The sequence below is a fragment of the Danio rerio genome, chromosome 25 (assembly GCF_052040795.2).
Source record: "Danio rerio strain M-AB ecotype USA chromosome 25, GRCz13ab, whole genome shotgun sequence".
Classification (NCBI taxonomy): Eukaryota; Metazoa; Chordata; class Actinopteri; order Cypriniformes; family Danionidae; genus Danio; species Danio rerio.
The window spans coordinates 33548655-33560280 of record NC_141045.1 but is presented as its reverse complement, the minus strand read 5'-3'; the positions used below and the strand labels follow the sequence as shown (position 1 = coordinate 33560280).

General features: G+C 36.5%; 1 long non-coding RNA gene across 2 annotated transcripts; it reads right to left on the bottom strand.

The window, feature by feature from the left end:
* Positions 1 to 2264: 2264 nt before the first annotated feature.
* On the bottom strand, positions 2265 to 10335 carry LOC147830934 (uncharacterized). 2 transcript variants are annotated; one of them, XR_015526611.1, is made up of 4 exons: positions 10240 to 10335; positions 6344 to 6390; positions 6098 to 6211; positions 2265 to 2587 (listed from the first exon to the last, which is right to left on the bottom strand). It is a non-coding gene; the product is annotated as an uncharacterized LOC147830934 (long non-coding RNA). The 2 variants fall into 2 exon arrangements; XR_015526612.1 differs by having other exon boundaries at positions 2421 to 2587; positions 6098 to 6198.
* Between the last annotated feature and the right edge of the window lie 1291 nt (positions 10336 to 11626).

Sequence of the window (11626 nt, the reverse complement as noted above, 5' to 3'; positions counted from 1 at the left end):
ACAGTAAAACCCAATAAATGAAGAGAACTTATGAAGAGAATTTATCAGCCGATTTGACAGTTTTGGTGCCGTTGTCCCGTTTTTTTTTCAGTGTCCGCGGGGTCTTAAAAATGTCTAAGGTTTCAAAAACAAAACAGGCCTTAAAAAGTCTTAAATTCACTGAAGTAGCGTTGTAGGTCTTAAAACATTTTAAACCGGTCTTAAAGGGCACCTATGTTGAAAAATCTACTTTTCAAGCTGTTTGGACAGACATGTGTGTATATATAGTGCATAGACCGTCATATTGGGGTGATATAAACACACCCAGTCCTTTTTTTTTTTTTTTTTTCCAATTTAACAACATAAAAACGGTGGACCAATTGGAACGGTTTTTAGATCGACCGCAACTTGACGTAGGAGTGCGGTCCCCCCGTCCACCGAATTGATTGACAGCTGCGCGCATTAACATGTCCCAGTAATCACCTGTATAATCATGTCAACAAGACCAGACGTGCGCAAAGCAACCGGGAATAAAAGGTCTGTTCAGTTCGCCAGGATCAGCAATCATCATCAAATGTGATCAAGAGTAAGTTTGACATGTTTAAATTGTTTTAAAACAGTGCACGTGTGTAAAAAAATACAGCGATTTACTTCAGCTTTACTTTATCAGCACAGCCGCATGTCAGAACAATTGTAATGTTCGGTTTGTGGATGTTAAATCGGGTTTATTTTGTTCATAAACATAACAGATATTTATACAGCAGTGGAGATTAAGCTGTATCCTGTCACATATGCGTTTAAAAACAGTGCAAAGCTAAGCCCGCTCTGTCTGTCTGTGTGTGCACGTGTGAACTTTGTAACAATATTGTGTGACTCAATGCAACTGCACAACAAATACTCATTAGTAAAGTTCTTACTGTAGTATTTCTCACAAACGCAACGTGAGACCTGCTTCCTTTAAGTCTGTCTGTTGTCTGACGCAGCCAAGGGAGGAGATTAAGGCACGCAGAAAGGCACTTAGAAACGGTAGGCGGGGAGGACTCGCCTTAAAGGCGCAGTATGACAAACAACCCCCTGGTGGAAAAATGTATACAATATGATCTTGTAAAAGGTATAATGAAAAATCAGATGGGGGTTTTGAGCTGAAACTTTACATAGACATTCTAGAGACGCAAAACACTCCTATTAAATCTGAAAAAAAGGGGTAACCTAGGTGCCCTTTAATAATCATCTGTCCAAGTAAAGCTATCCAATCAGTACAACATCCATCCAACCACAGTCATTATATGTGAGCCGTATCATACAAGCAGCAGATCCCACTCAATGGCTGGATATCAGCACTGGTGGGAGGCGTGCATTGGCACGAGGTTTGAAGCTCCTTAGTGTCCCAACAGTGCAAGAAATATATTTTTAACAATGTTAAACTTGTAATAAAAAAAATAAACATTATGTTGAAAAAAGTATATACAAGTAGAGTTTTCTTGTTTTGACACATTTAAATGTGGCAAGAAAAAACTAAATCAGATTTTTTTTTTTTTTTTTTTTTTTTTTTTGCTGTTGTGGGAAAACAAACAACAACCGACCATTAGAAAAAATCTTTGGTGTTTAGCTCTGTGTAAGTCTAAAATGTCATTCATGATGGTCTTAAAAGGGTCTTAAAAAGTCTTTGACTTGACCTGCAGAAACTCTGTGTTTGTAATTGATATAGGCTATTAATATTGCCTAACATATTTAAATTTGCTGTAACTTCAACAGCCTAAACAAGTGATGAATAAACAAGCTTTTTTTATTATTATTATTAAAAATAAGGCCCTAGCCAGCCTGGTGATTAGGGGTGGTTCTTTTTTTCTCAAAAAGTGGACTTCTTGCAGTTATTCAACTCATTTTATATTTACTTATGAGGTTTAAATACTGTTTTAGTGACATTAAGCATTTTCTTTCGTTTGCTGGATTAGTTTGTTAGACAGTCACATTTTCTGAAGTACCAAAAACACTTAGAATAATGAAATATTATTAATAGGCTACTTATTTTTAAAACACAAATTCAATACATCACATATCACTAGGGGGAAAAAAGAAATCTGTCAAAGTTTTCAATTAAACACTGTGGCCTATTGTCAGTTATTAAATAACAAACTGACTAGCACGTTCAACTTTCCCCGATTAGAATTTGTGCATTTGAATAATAAGAAAAAATAATGACAATAACGTAGAGCTTCACGATTTTTCTCGCCTCCGTTGTAAAAAGTACATTTGAAAGTTTATGAATAACATCAATAGCCTAATCAGTATTAAAAGTAACTTTAATATGGGATGCCCTGGTGGTTCACAACATTTGATTGGTCATCTTTTTGTTTCAAGATCAAGGTCCAATATTTAAATAAGAGTTACTTGTGAAATGTTTTCTCTATTTAACAACAATACAGTGAAAGTTGACTTACAGTACTTGCAGGACTTAGGGGAGACCGGGTATAGTTGAAACACAGGGAGAGTTGTACTAATTCCAGGAATCAGGGATAAGATAACGGTCATGTGACATTTTCAGTTTCCTCAGGTTTCTTAATCACACATGGAGATTTTCCAGTCAGTCTTGCAATCTCTCCAGAAGCTACAACAGAAAATTGATTTCTGAGATAAATAATTAAAAAATAATAATAATAAAAATAAGGTAATATTTAGTTTAGTACCTCTACCATTGTAGATGATGTTAAATATAAGTTATATTGTGTCAAACCGTAGTTTCTCTAGTAAAGAATGGTATATCGACCTCCTTGCTAATTTCAAAGCACCAGGCTAATACAGCTAAACAACGGGTGACAGTAGCAGGGTAGGTTGAAACACGTTTTGAAAGTATGCACACACTTACAGACACGTATGAAAGTGCACGTACAAGCACACACGTGCATGCACAAACAGTCATCTTCGATTTATAAGGTTCTATCTGACATTTTTGTCAAAATGGAGTTATTCACACACAGTATTCTTGTTAAATGACAACTTCTTTACATGATGTGTTTTTTTTTATAAATAAATTGTTTGCAATAGGACTTTTTATTTAAAAAAACAAAAGCTTTATCTAAAAAGTCAAGCTCTAGCTTGCCTCTATAACGTTCTTTCTGTGAGCCGATCAGCATTTTAAATGCACGAATGAGGACCAATCAGGATCAGCTTTCTGTCATTTGACAGCTGAAAAGATCAGAACGAAACACAAAATCAGAAGTGACTAAAAATGCTACAACACATAAAATTGAGAAGAAACCTGAAACTGAAAAGATGGGTGTAAATCTGATGATTTAGAAGCATTTTTGACACCGAGATGCAACAGGAACTAAACAAAATACATTAAATGTGAAATATTTTTATTTGTGTTTATATAGTCAGTAAAACATTTTTAGGGTTTATTAAACTCATTTGCTCATTGTCTGTTTTCAATTAAATTCTTTAAATGGGATATTAAGCCTTTAAGGGCAAATACTTAATTTAATTAATGGGTCAAATAATTCAATAAATATAATTCAATAGTTCATACACTCTCAGAAATAAAGGTAAGAGCTGTTACTGGGGCAGTACCATTTCAGAAGGTGCATATTTGTACCCAAAGAGTCCTTGGTGGTATCTCAAAGGTATAAATGTCAGTACCCAAATGTACCTAAACTGTACCTTTGAGGTACCAATATGGACTCTTCAGGTACAAATATGTACCCTCTGAAAAGGTACTGCCCCAGTGACAGCTCTTGTACGTTTATTTCTGAGTGCGTATAAAGCATAAAAGTCAATACCTATTACAATATTAATTACATAAAATTAACATCTGCACTGGACTAAAATATTTAGCACTGTATTGTATGCTTAATTTAAAGAGAAATAAAAAAGTATTCATCTTAAAACAATAAATGTTGCAGAAAGCAAAAAAATTACAAACATAAACATATTGTTACACCAATTTATATTTTTTGTGATTGTATTTCTTGAAAAGTAACGCTTCAGTTAATGATCTGCCAGATAGAACCTTATAATTCCAAGCAGAAAATTACTTTTTAGAATTAGAAGGTACTATCTGCATTTTGTCCTGTTTTACCACAACTTGTGAACTTAAGAGCATTTTCATGATTTACATTTAGAGTATATTTAGCATCTCTGCCATCTCAATGTATGAAAGAAAACTGTTATGCACATATTGGTTGCTATATAGCACAGGTGTCAAACTCAGTTCCAAAAGGGCCGCAGCTCTGCACAGTTTGGTTCCAACCCTAATTAAACGCACCTGATCAAACTAATTGAGTCCTTCAGGCTTGTTTGAAACCTACAGGTAGATGTGTTGGAGCAGGGTTGGAACTAAACTGTGCAGGGCTTTGGCCCTCCAGGAATTGAGTTTGACACCCCTGCTATATAGAATGCAAAAACTTTGAAGCTCAATATCTTAAAAATCACAGATAGAACCTTATAATTTTAAGGTGACGAAACAAACACACAATATGCACAATGCACATACACTTAAAATATTCACATATATTGTTGCAGTCATTTATTTACAATAACACTGTTGTTGTGGCATATCACAGTTGTTGTGCATTTTATCTACCTTTTACAACATACCCCAGTATGTTACAACCTACCCCAGTAGTGGCGTAACAAATGACCACTTTGTATTTGTCATCATCTCACAAAGTCTGTGATATACATTTATTCGTTTTCTTTTCAGCTTAGTCTCTGTATTAATCTGGGGTCGCCACTGCGGAATGAACCGCCAACTTATTCAGCATATGTTTTACGCAGTGGATGCCCTTCCAGCTGCAAGCAATCACTGGGAAACACTCATACACATTCACACTCGGATAATTTTAGCTTACCCAATTTAACTGTACGGCATTTCTTTGGACTTGTGGGGGTAACCGGAGCACCTGGGAGGAAACCCATGTGAACACGGGGAGAACATGCAAATTCCACACAGAAATGCCAACTGACACAGCCGAGGCTCGAACCAGCGACCTTCTTGCTGTGGGACGACAGCACTACCTACTGCACCACCACGTCGCCAGGCTGTGATATAGTTTATGAAACATTGTTGACATTTGTAGCTAAGAAAAAGGTACACTGCAAATTATAGATAGTAGCATTAACTACCTTAGAGTTAAAATTATCACTCCCTCCGAGTTTATATGGGAACCACTATAAAAGTGTTAAAATAACACTTTTGAAATAGTTAACATCAACACTCAGAGAGTGTTAATTAGCAAACTATTATGGTGTAAAATATTAACACCACAAAGGATCAGTGTTGTGTTAACACTCTTAGGTCAAATTTTCAACACTGTAAAAAAATATGTCTTGTTTAATATCGGCAAAACTTTAAGTATTCGGTAAAACAATTTAAAATGGTCAAACTGTATTTTTTTCATATTTCAACCAAAAGGAGCAGTTAAGACAGCTTTATTTTCTTTAGTTTTAATGTAACATTGCAAGTAGCTACAGCACAAAATAAAGATGTAAAATAATGCTTTTCTGCGAGATATTTAAAACTCACGTATATATATATATTTAAAACTCACGTATATATATATATATATATATATATATATATATATATATATATATATATATATATATATATATATATATATATATATATATATATATATTGATTTGGGTGTCAAATGTTTATATACAAACATTAAGTACTTTAACTGACCAGTTGCTTCTCATTGCTCCTCGTGGCAAAAGAAAATGGCGTCTGGAAAAATCCACCAGGGATATGCTGCATTAATTCCCGAATGTAGTAGTCAGCACTGTATTAGTGTTAGAGACATGTAACTCTGTATGACAAAATCAGCTTCTAACACTGAGAGAGTTATTTTATCTTTATCAAACTCTAGAATTTCAACACTTTACTCTGAATTACTGCAACACTCGAAATTTAACGCTAAAGAATTTGCTGTGGGGTTTTAGGTGCTAAATAAAAATTGTGTTACAATCATATCCAGTTGTTTTGATAATTTATGACGGCATAACATTCAAAATAGGACAAATGAGCTAATGTATAGGACAAATACTAGACCTTTGCCAGTAGACCTTTTCGAACCACCTTGCCTACTGGCCTGAAAACAATCATGTAACTTACTGAGGGGATTTAACCGTGTTGCTCCGCATGCAGGTCTGTTATCCTCCACAGAGTGGCAGCATTCTCCCACACAACGAGGCACGAGTTTCTCGGAAGGTCTTCTGTAATGTCATCCTAACAGAATTAAAATTACAGGCGCTCTCAATAACTCCCTGATTTAATCCAGGGCACGATATCATTTCTTCGGCGTAATTACATTCACCACGTGAAATTAAATATCGAGCTTGCTGTGGATTTGAAACCTACCTTTGTCTCTGGTGCCAGGATGAATAGGTTGTTCCATATTAGTTTAGCTGCAGGCGAAAAGGACACGTTTCATAGGATAAGCCATTTGCCATTAATAATGCAGTTTTTAAATGTGATTGTGCTGCTCGGATGTCTCTGGTGTCTTGGGCACAATCTTGCAGGGAATACCACAGTGCACCTGTGATTGTGTGGTATGGAATGAAACAATAGAAATGTTGGTAATAGCCATACTGTACTGTAAGGTTTCAGTTGTCAACACAGATTAACTAGGCTACACTATATGTAGAAAAATACTTCTAAAGCAGTGGTTCTCACATTTTCATCAAGTACCAACTCAGAAAAAAATGTGTCTCTCCAAGTACCACCATAATGAGCAATATTAAAATACAGTAGCATAGTAAGCCCAGTAAAGCAGCTACAGCTCTGCACAGTTCTAAAACTTGGCAGATTAATTCCTATTATTAAGAATATTTATTATTGTCAGCCATTTTAAACATTATAAATAGTCTCAACGCTAACACTGTAGTGTACTGTGCTTATATGTAAAAACAAACAAACAAAACAAACTAAAAATGTCAACATTTAAAATTAAAATGTGCTTTTAAAAAGTTAAAAATGGTAGGTTAATGTTCGTAAAAGTAAAAAGAAAAGTGCTATACTGAAATGTAAAGTATTAATATATAGTAGCCAATTCATGAACACCTGGAAATGTTGCCTGGACATCAGAAATATAGGCTACATGTTATATAATAAATATTATTATATGTAATATTTATATATAAATAATTTTTGATAAATTTTGAAATATATGGAGCATATAAATACTGTATGACACATTTGATATCTCCGCGTACCACTAGAAAGAAGCCTGCGTACCACTATTGGTACACGTACCACAGTTTGAGAACCACTGTTCTAAAGCATAGGGTAGTATTCTTTTAAACATTTAATAGTACATAATTAAAATCAAATATGTATGTTAATATTTTTTTTGATGGCGCTAAGCTATCAATACCTTACAATAAATATTTAGGTGTTTATTTTTTTTGTATAAAAAGAAGATGCATGATATATTTCCCCCAATAATGACAATTCTGCCATCATTTACTCATTCTTGACTTATATTTTGTTTATATCTATTTTTCTGTTGAATGAAAAGGGAGATATTTTGAAGAATGTTGAAAACATGTCAATTTTGACTTCCACAATAGGAAAAATAATACTAAAAAAGTCAGCCCTTTTCCAACAATCCAATATATTTTAGTTGTTTAACAAAGCAAAACAGGGTGTCACGGTGATGCAGTGGGTAGTGCTGTTGCCTCACAGCAAGAAGGTCGCTGGTTCGAGCCCCGGCTGGGCCAGTTGGCATTTTTTTGTGTGGAGTTTGCATGTTCTCCCCAGGTTTGTGTGGGTTTCCTCCAGGTGCTCCGGTTTCCTCCACAGTCCAAAGACATGTGCTATGGGTGAATCGAACAAACTAAATTGGCCGTGGTGTATGTGTGTGTGAATGCAAGAGAGGGTATGGGTGTTTCCCCGTGTTGGGTCGCGGCTAGAAAGGCATCAACTGCGTGATACATATGCTGGATATGTTGGCGGTTCATTCCCTTATTCATCAGATGACCCCTCATGAATAAAGGGTCCAAGCCAAAAATAAAATGAATGAATGAACCAAACAAAACATCTCAAAGTGGATTAGAAAATGTTATGTGTGAGTTGTTAATAACATTTTTAATTTTTAGGTGAACTATCCCTTTACTTGAATTATAGTGTGAATAAGAAGTCCTAATTGTCAAATACTATTGAAATCCCAATTAGCTGGTGGTATCATTCGTTACACTCACCGGCCACTTTATTAGGTACACCTGTCCAACTGCTCATTAACACAAATTTCTAATCAGCCAATCACATGGCAGCAACTCAATGCATTTAAACATGTAGACATGATCAAGACAATCTGCTGCAGTTCAATCCGAGCATCAGAATGAGGAAGAAAGGTGATTTAAGTGACTTTGAATGTGGCATAGTTGTTGGTGCCAGATAGACTGGTCTGAGTATTTCAGAAACTGCTGATCTACTGGGATTTGCACGCACAACCATCTCTAGGGTTTACAGAGAATGGTCCGCAAAAGAGAAAATATCAAGTGAGCGACAGTTCTGTGGGCCCAAATGCCTTGTTGATGCCAGAGGTCAGAGGAGAATGGCCAGACTGGTTCTGAAAGTCAACAGTAACTCTAATAACCACTCGTTACATCTGATGTATGCAGAAGAGCATCTCTGAACACACAACATGTCAAACCTTGAGGCGGATGGGCTACAGCAGCAGAAGACCACACTGGGTGCCACTTCTGTCAGCTAAGAAGGCTACAATTTGCACAGGCTCACCAAAATTGGACATTAGAAGATTGGAGAAACATTGCCTGGTCTAATGAGTCTCGATTTCTGCTGCGACATTCGGTTGGTAGGGTCAGAATTAAGGTTCAACAACATGAAAGCATGGATCCATCCTGCCTTGTATCAGCGGTTTAGGGTGGTGGGGGTGGTGGTGGTGTAATGGTGTGGGGGATATTTTCTTGGCCCTTTCTTTTCGGGCCCATTAGTTCCAATTGAGCATCGTGTCAACATCACAGCCAGCCTGAGTATTGTTGCTAACCATGTCCACCCCCTTTATGACCAGTGTACTCATCTTCTGATGGCTACTTTCAGCAGGATAACGTCCCATGTGATAAAGAGCGTCTCAACATCTCAAACTAGTTTCTTGAACATGACAATGAGTTCACTGTACTCAAATGGAATCTATGCCACGAACGATTAAGGCAGTTCTTGAGGCAAAAGTGGGTCTAAGCTGGTAGACTACTAGTAAGATGTACCTAATAAAGTGGCCGGAGAGTGCATAATAATAATTTTATTTATTTTTTTTGCACTAGTAATGTTATCACAGTGCTTGACGTTAAACTAAACCTTTTGACTAATGAATTTTCTTTTTATCAATGACCTTTTCATTGTTCAAGATGGAGTAATCCAGTTATTTTTTAAGACTCTCCAAAACAGACCCTCATGCTGACAGACAACACAAACACGCACAGCTGGTGAAACACGATTTACTGAAGAAAATTCTCACAGAGCAAGATGTGGTGACAGCTTGTGGTGGCTTGTAATGTATTTTAAGATGGAAAGGGATGGTGTTTTATGTCCCGTTTCAGCATAAAATGTTTCAGGGCCAAGGTGGCACTGCCAAAGTATATGATTCAGTCCACATCTGAATTTTAAATCCGTTTAAACTCTGAGCTAATAGATTCCTAACTCATGAAAAATGTGTTTGTGAGCAGAGTTGGTTATTTTACATCCTTGTCTCTTAGTGGACGTGCAGGTGACCTTGCTACTCAATCACTGTCTTCTGGGTCTCAAGATGCTGTAAATCAGGGGCATTGGACAGGGCATAATAGTGGAACTTAATAATAGGTGGGGGGGGGGGGGGGGGCTTTAGTGAGTGGGGCACCGAATATATAGTATAAAATAAATTAATAAACAGTTGAAGTCAGAATTATTAGTCCTCTTGAATTATAAGCCCTCCTGTCACAGTTTAGAAGACACTGTGACATACACATATTACACTCATACATAAAATGCATACACTTCTAAACATGGTCCGATTGCTGGCAAACAATGTAAACACAGATCTTTGTAGTGTTATCGGTGTATTGTGCATGTGTGTGTGTTTGTTTGTGTAAAGTGAGTAAGATTGTACTATTGTCAAAGGTTAGCATTGTGTTTATGTAACATCTCAATTCAAAACCATGTCAAACAAAAGCCCATATCATCTTCCCATACACACTGAAGACACTTGTTCTTTTAAGCATCATTCATTAACAAAACAAAGAAAGATTATATACACTTACCGGTTTCCATTACTCAGCACCAAACCTGTTCAGACTTCAAACAAAGACATTTATGCAGTCTTTTCCCGCCTTCACTTCAGAGCGGCCATTTTGGATGACATCATCAGGGTCACGACCCCCTGCTTTAGATAATAAATTGTCCTTTTCTGTTAATACTAATATGTTGTGTAAGAAGGGGCAATAAAGGTACTGCTTACAGAAAGATATTTTAATAGATAAATCATCATGTGCATGTTTTACAGTTCATACATTCAGTCACTCTTATCCTTTGCTTTGCTTTGTTGTTTCAGTTCTCTAAGTTTGAAAAATAAGAGTTGTTTGGAGAAAATTGCTAACCTAGGAGGAAAAATAACAGGGAGAAAACAGATGACCATGGCTCAGTTATACCATAGACAAATTTTGAGTAAAGCTCAGAGTATTCTGTCTGATGATTCCCATCCTAGGCACCTCAGGTTTTATTTTCTCCCTTCTGATATAGAACTCATTCATTCATTCATTCATTTTCTTGTCGGCTTAGTCTCTTTATTAATCCGGGGTCGCCACAGCGGAATGAACCGCCAACTTATCCAGCTAGTTTTTACGCAGCGGATGCCCTTCCAGCTGCAATCCATCTCTGGGAGAGATCCACACACACACTCATACACTACAGACAATTTAGCCTACCCAATTCACCTGTACCGCATGTCCTTGGACTGTGGGGTAAACCAGAGCACCCGGAGGAAACCCACGCAAAGGCAGGGAGAACATGCAAACTCCACACAGAAACACCAACTGAGCCGATGTTCGAACCAACGACCCAACGACGTTCTTGCTGTGAGGCGACAGCACTACCTACTGCGCCACTGCCTTGCCTAATATAGAACTCCTAATAGTAAAACAAATCAGTTTAAACTTTCATTCATCCCCTTAGCTGTAAATTTTTAAATTTAGGGGAGAATTTGTATTGTATAATGTGCTTTTGTGTATTATGTGTGACATGATGCTTGTATGGTGCAACCAAATTGTCTTCGGGAAATGAATAAAGACTGACTGACTGACAGGTCAGTGATAAAAATTTTAGTTTTGTTTGTATTTGTATTGGTTGTTTGTTGTGTTGTATTTTGAGTTTTGTATGCAAATTTATTTACCTGCATTAATTTATACTTTTGTTTAATATCTTATGTAGTTTTTTTGTCTACATGTTACTCTACACACTAGTAGAGTGGTATAACCCATGGGAGAGGATTTTTAATTTTATTTATAGGTACGATTGACTTGAACCATGGCTGCAGCCAGTGATCAACGAGATTAGCTGAGCGCAGGTGGGGTTGGAGTTGAAAAAAGTTGCGGCAGTCATGATGAACGATCACATGGTGTCATCATAATTTTTTTTTTTTTTTAACAACAA